Genomic DNA, 15,947 nt, shown 5'->3' with positions numbered 1-15,947 from the left:
TCTCGGAATGACATGAAAATCCACGGAGACACGTTTTGGAATTAATAAAAAATATTGGAGAAAGAATCAGCATAAGGGGGCCCACACCCTGTCTAGGAGGGTGCAGGGCGCTCCCCTTAGGGCGCACCCCTCTTCCTGGTGGGCCCCCTGAGACTCCACCGATGTCAACTCCAACTCTATAAAGTCACGTTCGGGGAGAAAAAAATCAGAGAGAAGGATTCATCGCGTTTTGAGATACAGAGCCGCCGCCAAGCCCTAATCTTCCTTGGGAGGGCTGATCTGGAGTCCGTTTGGGGCTCCAGAGAGGGGAATCCATCACCATCGTCATCATCAACCATCCTCCATCACCAATTTCATGATGCTCACCGCCATGCGTGACTAGTTTCATCATAGGCTTGCTGGACGGTGATGGGTTGGATGAGATTTACCAAGTAATCGAGTTAGTTTGGTTAGGGTTTGATCCCTAGTATCCATTATGTTCTAAGATTGATGTTGCTATGACTTTTCTATGCTTAATGCTTGTCACTAGGGCCCAAGTGCCATGATTTCAGATCTGAACCTATTATGTTTTCATGAATATATGTGAGTTCTTGATGCTATCTTGCAAGTCAATAGTCACCTACTATGTGTTATGATCCGGTAACCCCGAAGTGACAATAATCGGGACCACTCCCGGTGATGACCGTAGTTTGAGGAGTTCATGTATTCACTAAGTGTTAATGCTTTGGTCCGGTACTATATTAAAAGGAGGCCTTGATATCCCTTAGTTTCCAATAGGACCCTGCTGCCATGGGAGGGTAGGACAAAATATGCCATGCAAGTTCTTTTCCATAAGCACGTATGACTATATTCGGAATACATGCCTACATTACATTGATGAACTGGAGCTAGTTCTGTGTCACCCTATGTTATAACTATTTCATGTGGAATCGCATCCGACATAATTATCCATCATTGATCCATTGCCTACGAGCTTTTCACATATTGATCTTTGCTTAGTTACTTTTCCGTTGCCACTGTTACGATTTCTACAAAACCACTACTGTTACTTTTGCCACTGTTACCGTTACTTCCATACTAGCTTGCTACTAAATACTTTGCTGCAGATATTAAGTCTTTCAGGTGTGGTTGAATTGACAACTCAACTGCTATACTTGAAAATATTCTTTGGCTCCCCTTGTGTCGAATCAATAAATTTGGGTTGATTACACTACCCTCAAAAACTGTTGCGATCCCCTATACTTGTGGGTTATCACTAACCCTCCGGTTTATATACTCACAGGAAGGGCCTAGAGTTACACAGAGTTAGTTTGCAGAGGAAGAAAATAGTACACCCGGACAGCAAACTTTCCGTCCACGCACATAGGAATCCTACCCGGACACGAGGGATATCTTCTACTTTGTCTTCATGGCCCATCAGTCCAGCCCATATCGAATAGACCGGACACCCGAGGACCCCCTATTCCAGGACTCCCTCAGCCCCTACCGCCATGAGCATAGGCGACAGCTCGGGCATAACAGATTTTTTCATCTGCGCCAGCTGCAACGGAACGGCTAGGCGACAGCTACTGCTGTGCGTGTGCCGCGACACGCCAAATGGGCCCTGCAGCCACGACAAGAGGCTGTAGCCGATGTTGCTGATCTGCAAGCGAGGAACAAATGTACAATATTACTCTCTCCGTCCCATAATATAAGAGAGCAAAAATTGTTGTTACATTATGGGATGGAAGGGGTATATCACTATTTGTGTCTTCCTCCAAAAAATGACTATTTTTGTTAGCCAGACAGGTGGTGATGTATTCATCCGGTAACAAGTGGGTGGAGTTCATGTGCTTGATATATCGAGGACGGCTGAACAGATCATCTCACGCTTTCCAGTAACCCATCCAGTAATCTTGAACCAAGAGAAAAAGTGCATCAATACGAAGATTTTGTGTGTTCAGGCATTGGCCTGTCTGCCTGTGTGATTAGTGATCAATCTTGCTTTGAACTAGTATTACATATCTGACGAAATTGGAGTTGTCGAAGCAAGGAAATGACATGTCAATACGTATCACATCGCGCAGCAGTAGCAGCGTCTACCGCCTCGACCGTGGCTGTAGGGCCCACCTGGCCTATCGTGGTACGTGCATCAGCTGTACCACTCCGGCTTTTCGTTGCAGCTCGCGCACCGAACGAAAAAACCTGTTAAACCCGGGCTGCCGCCTGCACCCGTGGCGGCAGGTCTTGCCGTCGGCTCCCGTCATGGCAGGTGGCACGTGTCGGGTTGGGTGATGCACCTGCCGTCACGTCTCAGTTGGTGATAGTTCTTTTTGTCAATTCGACTCGGCAGATGGTCCTTTTGGAGAAAAAATCAGGAGACACATCGGCTCGCTGGCCAATGGGTTGGAAGGAGTAAAATTACCATTAACGACAAATATTTGGAGATAGAGTGAGTATATTTTTACTCAATTAATTAGATTCTTTACACATCACATCTAACTCAATGAACAATGTGAACCCTGCCGCTCCACCATAGTGTCGCCCTGTGGGGATGACACATGTGCTCACAATCCCAATCCTCCCCAAGCTCCATCCTGTCTGATCCCTTCCTCGTCAACATCAGAAGATGTTGCGGGACAAAGCCTATGCGGTCCATGGTGGTAATGAGGTTTTTGTTCCCGCTCATAGGTCGCATCTATGAGGGTCTGGGCTCACGGTGCCATGTCACTTCGTGCGGCACCGGCGGCGGTCGTGGTAAGAGGCTGGGCGGGAAGCAATCCGGTCCATGCTCGGTGTTTAACTACCAAATGTTGTTGAGTCGGTTGCCGCAGCCGCGTGGTTGCCAGATTATCTCTATCACGCAGTTGCGTTTTAGGGCAGTCAACAAGGATAGACCTAAAATTTCCGCATCATGTTACAGAGACAAAGAATTGGCTGAATTTTTCTTGTATCTCTTTATTGCTTTTCCCCTTGCAAATATGTTACTATTTCACTTTACAGTTCTACTATTTTTGCAAATGCATCAAAGGGCGTGAATGCTTTCATACATTCTAAGAGAAACTCTAGCATAGTGCACTCCATATGTATTTGGAGGTTGGTCATCCAATACGCAAACTCAGACTCGCCATATCTCACTAGATATGGAAAGAAATCATCACTTATGAGGAAACAAGAAAATTGGAGGAAGAAAGGAATGAACGGGAGGTGCACAAGATGCACTAGAGTGCAAGACGACCTTTGGTATGACCGCGCCCGCTCGTACCAGTGGTCGTACCAGGTGTCGTCAACACCAGAAGGCGTCATCATCTTATTTGTCCGGACATCCAAAATCCCACAAACTTGAAATAAGCTTGGCAGAGGGACTGTCAACATCCCCCACATATGACTCTGACACTTCGGCCCACCTATCATGTTCTTACCTGGTTTGTCCGTCCTCATGTGCTTTGTGTCCATGCTCCTAGACTTCTACGCTGCCGATGTACCACCCCGAACGGCGTTCAAGCCTCGTGGGGCCTCCACCGCTCCAGCCAGGTGCCCGCTCAATCCGGTGGTCATACTAGGTGCCATCGTCTTATTTTTTGGACATCTGAAATCCCACAAACCTGAAACAAGCTTGGGAGGGGGAGTCCGAACATCCGCCACATATTCAGTCCAACACTTCGGCCCACCCAAAAATAACACCCAGGAGCTCGTGTTCTCCCCTCCTTTGTCCATCCTCATGTGCATTATATCCATTCTCCCATACTTCAACCCGCTGATGTACCACCCCGGGCAGCGTTCAAGCCTTGTGGGACCTCCGCCGCTCCACCCAGGCGCCCGCTCGGTTTTGCCTACATTGCCATTCCATCCCGGAACCGACCACAACCCAAGTATCCCCTGCCCCTGCCGACATAATGGTCAAGGTGTTTGGACCGGAGTTGAATTCAAATTTGAACTCATGAGCAAATTCAAAATGATCTAGTTGAGCATTTGTGAGCGTTGTAAAGAGACAACTAGAACATGTGTATGAATAAAATGAATTCGAAATTGAACTATTTTATTTCAAACCTTTATGTTTGTCTTGTAATTTTTATATTGAATTATTATTGAATTGATCTCTTTCAATTATTGAAGAACTGTGGTTTGTATGTTTAATTATTTTCAGTAATCCATGCATACAAAAAATGAGCGGAGGAATTTGGATGCCCACGATTGGGTGGCCGACGCTCCGCCCACTATCTGCGGACACGTTTGGACGTGTTGGTGGACATTTGATGATGTCCATTTGGAGATCCGCATTGAAGTTGCCCTAAGGACATGATACGTCTCCATCATATCTGCTTTTCCAAACACTTTTGCCCTGGTTTTGGACTCTAACTTGCATGATTTGAATGGAACTAACCCAGACTGACGCTGTTTTCAGCAGAATTGCCATGGTGTTATTTATGTGCAGAAACAAAAGTTCTCGGAATGACATGAAACTTCACGGAACGTCTTTTTGGAAATAATAAAAAATCCGTGCAAAAGATGAAGACCAGGGGGCCCACACCCTAGCCACGAGGGTGGGGGCGCGCCTGCCCCCCCTGGGCGCGCCCCCCTACCTTGTGGGCCCCCTGGAGCTCCTCCGACCTCAACTCCAACTCTATATATTTGCTTTCGGGGAGAAAAAAATCAGAGAGAAGGAGTCATTGCGTTTGACGATATGGAGCCGCCGCCAAGCCCTAAAACCTCTCAGGTGGGCTGATTTGGAGTCCGTTCGGGGCTCCGGAGAGGGGAATCCATCGCCATCGTCATCATCAACCTTCCTCCATCACCAATTTCATGATGCTCACCGCCGTGCGTGAGTAATTCCATCGTAGGATTGCTGGACGGTGATGGGTTGGATGATATTTATCATGTAATTGAGTTAGTTTTGTTAGGGTTTGATCCCTAGTATCCACTATGTTCTGAGATGGATGTTGATATGACTTTGCTATGCTTAATGCTTGTCACTAGGGCCTGAGTGCCATGATTTCAGATCTGAACCTATTATGTTTTCATGAATATATGTGAGTTCTTGATCCTATCTTGCAAGTCTATAGTCACCTACTATGTGTTATGATCTGGCAACCCCGAAGTGACAATAATCAGGACCACTCCCGGTGATGATTGTAGTTTGAGGAGTTCATGTACTCACTATGTGTTAATGCTTTGGTCTGGTACTCTATTAAAAGGAGGCCTTAATATCCCTTAGTTTCCGCTAGGACCCCGCTACCATGGGAGGGTAGGACAAAAGATGTGATGCAAGTTCTTTTCCATAAGCACGTATGACTATATTCGGAATACATGCCTACATTACATTGATGAATTGGAGCTAGTTCTGTGTCACCCTATGTTATGACTGTTACATGATGAACCGCATCCGGCATAATTCTCTATCACCGATCCATTGCCTACGAGCTTTCCACATATTGTTCTTCGCTTATTTACTTTCCCGTTGCTATTGTTACAATCACTACAAAATACCAAAAACATTACTTTTGCTATCATTACCTTTTTGCTACCGTTACCACTACTATCATATTACTTTGCTACTAAACAATTTCCTACAGATATTAAGTTTCCAGGTGTGGTTGAATTGACAACTCAGCTGCTAATACTTTAGAATATTCTTTGGCTCCCCTTGTGTCGAATCAATAAATTTGGGTTGAATACTCTACCCTCGAAAATTGTTGCGATCCCCTATACTTGTGGGTTATCAAGACTATTTTCTGGCACCGTTGCCGGGGAGCATAGCTCTATTCTTTGAGTCGCTTGGGATTTATATCTGCTTATCATTATGAAGAACTTGAGAGATCCAAAAACGAAGATTTATCCCTCAACTACGAGGGGAGGTAAGGAACTGCCATCTAGCTCTGCACTTGATTCACCTTCTGTTTTGAGTAAGCTTGCGACACCTAAACCTGCTTCTGCTATTGATTCTGATATGTCGCATGTTATTGATGATGCCACTTCTGCTATGCATGATACTTATGATGAAACTGCTTCTATGCTTGATACTACTATGCCATTTGGTGAATTTCTTGATGAACAACTTGCTAGGGTTAGAGAGAATGAAATTTTTGAAACTGATAATATTGATGAAAGTGATGATGAAGACTCTCCCCCTAATAAATATGAATTGCATGTTGTTCCTGAGGGTTATGTTCTGGATTAAGAATATGCTAGAGCTATTTTAGCTTGCAATGATAGATATGATCTAAAGAGGTTATTAGCTAAATGGAAGCAGCAGTCCCTTAATGCTAGAATGAAACCTGACCTTGCTTTTGCTACTTCACCTATCTGTGTTACTGATAAGGATTATGAATTCTCTATTGATCCGAATATAATTACTTTGGTTGAATCTGATCCTTTTTATGGCTATGAATCTGAAACTGTTGTGGCACATCTTACTAAATTAAATGATATAGCCACCCTGTTCACTAATGATGAGAGAACTCGCTACTTTTATATCCTTAAAATATTTCCGTTCTCATTAAAAGGTGATGCTAAGATATGGTTTAATTCTCTTGATCCTGGTTGTGTGCGTAGTCCCTAGGATATGATTTATTACTTCTCTGCTAAATATTTCCCTGCTCATAAGAAACAAGCTGCCTTAAGGGATATATATATATAATTTTGTGCAAATTGAAGAAGAGAGTCTCCCACAAGCTTGGGGGAGGCTTCTCCAATTACTTAATGCTTTGCCTAATCATCCTCTTAAGAAAAATGAAATACTTGATATCTTTTATAATGGACTAACCGATGCTTCAAGAGATTACCTGGATAGTTGTGCTGGTTCTGTTTTCAGGGAAAGAACACCGGATGAAGCTAAAATTCTATTGAATAATATGTTAACAAATGAAAATAATTGGACACTTCCTAAGCCAGCTCCTGAGCCTATTCCTAAACCAACTCCAAAGAAAAGAGATGTTCTATTTCTCAGTCCTGAAGATATGCAAGAGGCAAAGAAATCTATGAAAGAAAAGGGTATTAAAGCTGAAGATGTTAAGAATTTACCTCGTATTAAAGAAATACATGGTCTTAATTTACCGCCTGTTGAATAAACATATGATCTTAATCCATTACCTATTGAAGAAATTCATGGTCTTGATAACCCGACACAGGTAGTAAAGGTAAATTCTCTCTATAGATATGATAAAGTTGGAATCCCTCTTACTAAGTTTGCTAGCCAATGCTTAGATGATTTTGATAATTTTATGGTGAAGCAAGAAAACTTTAATGCTTATTTTGGTAGACAATTGAAATAAAATTCAAATATGCTTGAACACTTGGGTGATTATATGGCTAATGTCAAAGGTGAACTTAAACTTATTAGTAAACATGCTTCTATGGTTACCACTCAAGTAGAACAAGCACTTAAGGCTCAAAATGATTTGCTCAATGAATTGAATAGTAAGAATAATGATTATGTTGTTAGAGTGGCTACTAGAACTGGTAGAATGACTCAGGAACCTTTGTATCCTGAAGGCCACCCTAAGAGAATTGAGCAAGATTCTCAGAGAAATAATATAGATGAACCTAGTCCTTCTAAAAGGAAGAAAAAGAAAAATGATAGGACTTTGCATGCTTCTAGTGAACCTATTACTGAAACACCTGAGAATCCAATTGATATTTCTATTTCTGATGCTGAAACACAATCTGGTAATGAACCTAAAACTATTGATAATGTTAATGATAATGTTCATGATGGTGCTCAACCTAGTAATCATAATGATATAGAAATTGAACCTGCTGTTGATCTTGATAACCCACAATCAAAGAATCAACGTTATGATAAGAAAGACTTTGTTGCTAGGAAACACGAAAAGGAAAGAGAACCATGGGTTCAGAAACCCATGCCTTTCCCTCCCAAACCATCCAAGAAAAAGGATGATGAGGATTTTGAGCGCTTTGCTGAGACGATTAGACCTATCTTTTTACGTATGCGATTAACTGATATGCTTAAAATAAATCCTTATGCTAAGTATATGAAAGATATTGTCACTAATAAAAGAAAGATACCTGAAGCTGAAATTTCCACCATGCTTGCTAATTACACTTTTAAGGGTGGAATACCAAAGAAACTTGGAGATCCAGGAGTACCCACTATACCATGCTCCTTTAAAAGAAACTATGTTAAAACTACTTTATGCGATCTTGGAGCCGGTGTTAGTGTTATGCCTCTCTCTTTATATCGTAGACTTGATTTGAATAAGTTGACACCTACTGAAATATCTTTGCAAATGGCTGATAAATCAACTGTTATACATGTCGGTATTTGTGAGGATGTGCCTGTTGTAGTTGCAAACGTTACTATTTTAACGGACTTTGTTATTCTTGATATTCCCGAGGACGATAGTATGTCTATTATTCTTGGAAGACCCTTTTTGAATACTGCAGGGGCTGTTATTGATTGCAACAAAGGCAATGTCACTTTTCATGTCAATGGTAATGAGCATACAGTACACTTTTCGAGGAAACAACCTCAAGTCCACAGTATCAATTCTATTGGAAAAATTCCATCGATTATTTTTGGAGGTTTTGAATTTCCTCTTCCTACTGTTAAGAAGAAATATGATATTCTTATTGTTGGGGATGTGCATATCCCCGTTGAGGTAACCCAGTGTTATTCAAAAATTCTCCGGTTCCATGTTATTCGGAATGAGTTTGTTAACAAGACCTGATCAACCTTGTTAGTGGATTCCTTTTGATGATCATGAGATGGATGAATTTAGAAAACACAAATCTCTGTACCTTCCTTTTACTTTCTATTATTTATTTTAAATAAAATAAAAATAGTATTTTCTGTCTGTTATTTGAATTATCCGTGCAATATAAAAATACACCGAAAATAAAAGTTCTCCAAATGCCCTAAAATTTAAATATGATTTTTTCTGGAATATTTGAGAATATTTGGCACTGAGAACACAGCACGGGGGGCATCCACCTGGCCACAAGAGTGGAGGGCGCGCCCTACCCCCCTGGGCGCGCCCCCTGCCTTGTGGGCCCATGGTGGCTCCCCTCCACTTATTCCTGCACCCACACACTTCTTCTTCCTCCCCAAAAAATCACCATCCAGTTCAAACCCGAGTCCAAGCTCATTTTGTTGCGATTTTCGATCTCCTTGCTCAAAAGCACCTCTCACAAAACTGCTTGGGGGGATTGTTCCTTGGTATGTGACTCCTCCATTGGTCCAATTAGTTTTTGTTCTAGTGCTCTATTCATTACAAATTTGTGCTGCCTAGGTGACCATGTTCTTGAGCTTGCATGTCAAATTTGTATGGTTCCAAGTAGTTCTAATGCATGATATAAGCTCTGGGCACTTGTAGGAGTTGTTGCTATCAATTTTGTTGAGCTTGGTTCACTTTTATTTGAAGTTACTAAAAAAATTCAGAAATTTTTCAGAGGAAGAAATATGTTTAGGAAAATGTACCAAGGTGGTTCTTCAAGGAAGCAAGGACCTAGGCTTGCAATGCGTGATGCTGACGATGAGCCACCAAGGGACGCTCCAGTGCGGCCTTGTGAATGGCCTTCGGAGAACTTTATGGATCGAGTGGGAATTAAGGAATAATTTAACGCATATTTGCGTAACGCTAATCTTGTGAGCTTCGAGGAAGAAAAGTGCCACCAGTACCACTATCTCACTAGTTCCTTTGTGAGGAGGTTTGAATTTTCATCTTCACGTAATTCTCCAACTGTCCTGTTTGATCTTTATGAAAAATCTTAAACTATGGACTTAGAGGATTTTACCACTGCTTGCAAACTTCCACAATGGGGTAGTGCTAGTGAACCCCGCAAATCTGAATTTAGAAATTTCCTTGCTAGTATAACTGTGGGGGAATCTAGAGACATAGCACAAGCTACCATAGGAAGCATGTCATATGTGTGTCCCTGACCTCAGTATTCTTAGGAGTGCTGTGCTAGGAGACAAATCTTATAATTTGGGAGCCATTGTTGCATGTAGGTTGCATCATAATAGATTTAATGGAGATTTCTTTGGAGGAATTTATGCAACTCGCTTAGCTGATTTTCTTGGTGTAACCATACGTAATGATGATATTGAATTGCCTCCTGCTTACCTAGACTTTAATGCTATGGTTCACCACCAGTTTGTCGAGAGGAATGAATCACCTCTCCAGTATCGCTTAATCTTTGATAGACGTCGTGATGTCCGTATTACTCTCCCTACTCCTGCCTTCTTTGATTATCAGGCAAAAGGAAGACATTTTATTACCAGAGAGGAGGCAGATGAGTACGAGAGGAGGGCGGAGGCAGCTCGCCGCCACCCTGCAGCTCAAGAGGCGATAGCCGCTGCATCGCAGTACGACCCCAGCTACAACTATGGATATCCTCCAGGCCAGCCATGGCCATAGACTAACTTAGGCCAAAAGCCTAAGCTTGGGGGAGTATGTATTTCTCACCGACAATATATTCATGTTCACACACTCATTGCTAGATGTTGGTGCTCATACTTTTTCATTGTATCATCCACTAGTTTATTTCCTTTTTATGCTTTCTTCTTGTGTGTTTAATAAACCTTAAGAAAAACCAAAAAAATAGTTGTAGCTTTTAGCTAGTTTTAATTTACATGCTTCTAGTAGTAATTAAAAAGAATACCCAAAAGATTTCATGTTCTTCTTTTGCTTGTTGGGAACTTTCCCGTGTAAATAGTTTCATTTCTTTTCTTTGGGGGTCGATAGGAGAAGACCATGATTAAATTGTTGAAGTGGCTCTTATATGCATTATTGTTGATTTAACCAAGAGCCCATATTGCCTTGTCTTCTCCTGTTTATTGAATGCTCGCAGATTCCAGCTTAGTCCAATGCACGCGCACTATTATTATTATTCACATCATTCGGTCGTGCAAGTGAAAGGCAATTATGACGATATATGATGGACTGACTGAGATGAGAAAAGTTGGTATGAACTCGACCTCTCTTGTTTTTGTAAATACGATTAGTTCATCGTTCCTGATTCAGCCTATTATGAATAAACATGTTTGCAATGACAACTAAAGATCATAGTTTCTTATGCCATGCTTAATTAGCTAGGAGCTTATAATGGTTTACCTTGCGTGCCAACATGCTATTAAAATGGTTGTGATGTGGTATGATAGGGTGGTATCCTCCTCTGAATGATTTAAGTGAATTGACTTGGCACATGTTCACGCATGTAGTTGAAACAAAATCAACATAGCCTTCACGATATTTATGTTCATGGTGGATTATATCCTACTCATGCTTGCATTTGGTGTTGATTAATTTTAATGCATGTTCATGACTATTGTCGCTCTCTAGCTGGTCGCTTCCCAGTCTTTTTCTATCCTTCACCTATACTAAGCGGGAATACTGCTTGTGCATCCAATCCCTTAAACCCCAAAGTTATTCCATATGAGTCCACCATACCTACATATATACGGTATCTACCTGTCGTTCCAAGTAAATTTGTATGTGCCAAACTCTAAACCTTCAAATAAATATCATGTTTTGTATGCTCGAATAGCTCATGTGTCAACTAGGGCTATCCGTATCTTCCATGTTAGGTGGGCTATTCTCAAGAGGAGTGGACTCCGCTCCTCACTCACGAGAAAGTGGCTGGTCACTGGGATGCCTAGTCCCATGCTTTATGCAAATCAAATCATAATAATTGCAAACAAAACTCCCCCTGGGACTCTTGTTAGTTGGAGGCACTCGTTGTTTCGAGCAAGCCATGGATTGATGCTTGTTGGTGGAGGGGAGTATAAACTTTACCATTCTGTTTGGGAACTGCCTATAATGTGTGTAGCATGGAAGATATCGCCATCTCTTGGTTGTTATGTTGACAATGAAAGTATACCGCTCAAAATATTATTCACCTCTATTTCAAAACCGAGCTCTGGTACCTCTACAAATCCCTGCTCCCCTCTGCGAAGGGCCTATCTATTTACATTTATGTTGAGTCATCACCCTCTTATTAAAAAGCACCAATTAGAGAGAACCACTGTCATTTGCATTCATTACTATTAGTTTACATTGAGCATGACTTGACTGGATCTCTTTTACCATGAATTACAATGTCTAGTCAGTCCTTGATCTTTGAAGGTGTTATGCATTTATGTTTTGCGGTCTCAGAAAGGGCTAGCGAGATACCATCTTGTTATATCATATTATGATTGTTTTCAGAAAGTGTTGTTATCCGAGATTTATTATTATCACTTGCTAGTTCATTATGCCATTGATATGAGCGTTATTGTGAATATGGTTAGTTTATAATCTTTGCTGAAAACTTGAATACGGGCTTTACATATTTACAACAACAAGAGCAAACAGAGTTTGTAAAAGTTTTTCTTTATCACTTTCAGTTTGTCAACTGAATTGCTTGAGGACAAGCAAATGTTTAAGCTTGGGGGAGTTGATACGTCTCCGTCGTATCTACTTCTCCAAACACTTTTGCCCTTGTTTTGGACTCTAACTTGCATGATTTGAATGGAACTAACCCGGACTGACGTTGTTTTCAGCAGAATTGCCATGGTGTTATTTATGTGCAGAAACAAAACTTCTCGGAATGACCTGAAACTTCACAGAATGTCTTTTTGAAAATAATAAAAAATCCTTGCAAAAGATGAAGACCAGGGGGCCCACACCCTAGCCACGAGGGTGGGGGCGCGCCTGCCCCCCTGGGCGCGCCCCCTGCCTCATGGGCCCCCTAGGGCTCCTCCGACCTCAACTCCAACTCTATATATTTGTTTTCGGGGAGAAAAAAATGAAAGAGAAGGATTCATCGTGTTTTACGATATGGAGCCGCCGCTAAGCCCTAAAACCTCTCGGGAGGGCTGATCTGGAGTCCGTTCGGGGCTCCAGACTAAGGGAATCCGTCGCCATCGTCATCATCAACCTTCCTCCATCACCAATTTCATGATGCTCACCGCCGTGCGTGAGTAATTCCATCGTAGGCTTGCTGGACGGTGATGGGTTGGATGCGATTTATCATGTAATTGAGTTAGTTTTGTTAGGGTTTGATCCCTAGTATCCACTATGTTCTGAGATAGATGTGCTATGACTTTGCTATGCTTAATGCTTGTCACTAGGGCCCGAGTGCCATGATTTCAGATTTGAACCTATTATGTTTTCATGAATATATGTGAGTTCTTGATCCTATCTTGCAAGTCTATAGTCACCTACTATGTGTTACGATCCGGCAACCCTGAAGTGACAATAATCGGGACCACTCCTGGTGATGACTGTAGTTTGAGGAGTTCATGTATTCACTATGTGTTAATGCTTTGGTCCGGTACTCTATTAAAAGGAGGCCTTAAGATCCCTTAGTTTCCGCTAGGACCCCGCTGCCACAGGAGGGTAGGACAAAATATGTGATGCAAGTTCTTTTCCATAAGCACGTATGACTATATTCGGAATACATGCCTACATTACATTGATGAATTGGAGCTAGTTCTTTGTCACCCTAGGTTATGACTGTTACATGATGAACCGCATCCGGCATAATTCTCTATCACCGATCCATTGCCTACGAGCTTTCCATATATTGTTCTTCGCTTATTTACTTTCTCGTTGCTATTGTTACAATCACTAGAAAATACCAAAAACATTACTTTTGTTATCATTACCTTTTGCTACCGTTACCACTACTATCATATTACTTTGCTACTAAACAATTTGCTGCTGATATTAAGTTTCCAGGTGTGGTTGAATTGACAACTCAGCTGCAAATACTTGAGAATATTCTTTGGCTCCCCTTGTGTCGAATCAATAAATTTGGGTTGAATACTCTACCCTCGAAAACTGTTGCGATCCCCTATACTTGTGGGTTATCAGGACGCCTAATAAGTAAAGTAATAGGTCATTGGTGATGGGGCAAGCTGTCTGGAATATGTCTTCACATCCTTGTAATGAAGTGGCGAGGCCCTACTTGTCCAACAGGGCCACCTGAAAGAGGGTCAGCCGCCCCTTCCAAGGCTCTCAGGTGTGCATTCTTCACCACATCATCTGGAATTACACACAAAATTTATATACCACATATGAGGATGTATCACTGGTACCTGATCAATGGAGATTAGCAAATGATCAATGATGCACTATGCTTACCAGTGTTTCGGACCGTGCAATGGCAGTGTAGCCCTTCTCCACGATATTATGTAAGTGCATCACTTTTGGTTCGAACAATGTGGTACAAGGATGGATATTGTGCTCAGAAGTTTCTTTTGGATGAAACATATAATGAAATCTTGTATTATTTGGAGTGTACAACTATATCGTGTGTGCATATATTCTCTTGCGTGCCGATGAATAATAATGTGCATTTTTAAAAAGGGTCAAAAGGTTTAGGTCTTCTCTTTTATGCGAAACGTACTTTGGGTTCTAGATGTTGTTGTTTCTTAACTAATGAGAATATGGGCTATGCTATTGACAATAGTTTTCATGTTACTATTGTTTACGCAACTCCAAGACCAATATACAACAAACTCATTGCAGCTTAGCTAAATAGAAAAACATGTCATTGATGGATGGATCACCGGCACATCGAACACTTCTGGTCCACCTCATGGAAGACTTGTGGGATCCTTCTATTGGAAGAATATTAAAATAATAATCCTAGAAATGTAATAAGTTGTCAATTGTTCAATTGGTCAAGGAAACTCTATTCTTTTTTGGATTGGTAAATGTAATATTTTGCCATGCATAGACAATTTTGAGAGCCGAATTATTTTGTCATCAATGATAGAATCTCAGTCCAGCAAGTTCTGTCCACGATTACAACATTTTGTGCATCGCGTTTCGAAGATAAGGAATTGGCTGAATTTCTCTTGCATCTTATTTTTGCCTTTTCCCCTTGTAAATATGTTACTTTTACTTTATATATAAAAATACCATAGGACGATCATTCTATGGTTCTAAGAGCAACTCTAGCATTGTATGCTCCATATGTATTTGGTGGTTGGCCAGGCAATGTGCAAACTTAGAGTCATCATATCAGCCTTAAAGTTTAGGAGTGATACGTCTCCAACGTATCTATAATTTTTTATTGTTCCATGCTATTGTATTATCTGTTTTGGATTTTAATGGGCTTTAATATGCACTTTTATATTATTATTGGGACTAACCTATTAACAGAAGGCCCAGTGCAAATTGGTTTTTTGCCTATTTCAGTGTTTCGTAGAAAAGGAATATCAAATAGAACATCCATTTTCAAGAGGTAGCAAGGAGCAACTCATCAATGGAACATCCATTTTTCCCAATCTTCATTCCATCCCCACGTGAGGTGGGATACCATGGGAAGTTTCATTAATGCATTGTAACTAATGACTTAGTTACAGGGATGATGTATTACGGAACGAGTAAAGAGACTTGCCGGTAAAGAGATTGAACTAAGTATTGAGATACCGACGATCGAATCTCGGGCAAGTAACATACCGATGACAAAGGGAACAGCGTATGTTGTTATGTGGTTTGATCGATAAAGATCTTCGTAGAATATGTAGGAGCCAATATGAGCATCCAGGTTCCGCTATTGGTTATTGACCGGAGACGTGTCTTGGTCACGTCTACATAGTTCTCGAACCCGTAGGGTCCGCACACTTAAAGTTCGGTGACGATCGGTATTATGAGTTTTGTGTTTTGATGTACCGAAGGTAGTTCGGAGTCCCGGATATGATCACAGACATGACGAGGAGTCTCGAAATAGTCGAGACATAAAGATCGATATATTGGACGACTATATTTGGATATCGGAATGGTTTCGGGTGAGATCAGGAATATACCGGAGCACCGGGAGATTATCGGAACCCCCCGGGAGGTATATGGGCCTTATTGGGCTTTAGTGGAAAGGAGGGGAAAGGAGCAAGGGAGGTGATGTGCCCCCCAAGCCCAATCCGAATTGGGAGGGCCCCCCCTTTCCTTCCTCCCTCCTTCCTCTTCCTTCCCTCTCCTACTCCAAGTTGGAAAAGGGGGAATCCTACTCCCGATGGGAGT

This window comes from Triticum aestivum, chromosome 5A, assembly GCF_018294505.1.
Source record: "Triticum aestivum cultivar Chinese Spring chromosome 5A, IWGSC CS RefSeq v2.1, whole genome shotgun sequence".
Taxonomy (NCBI): domain Eukaryota; kingdom Viridiplantae; phylum Streptophyta; class Magnoliopsida; order Poales; family Poaceae; genus Triticum; species Triticum aestivum.
This window is presented reverse-complemented; position numbering follows the sequence as displayed.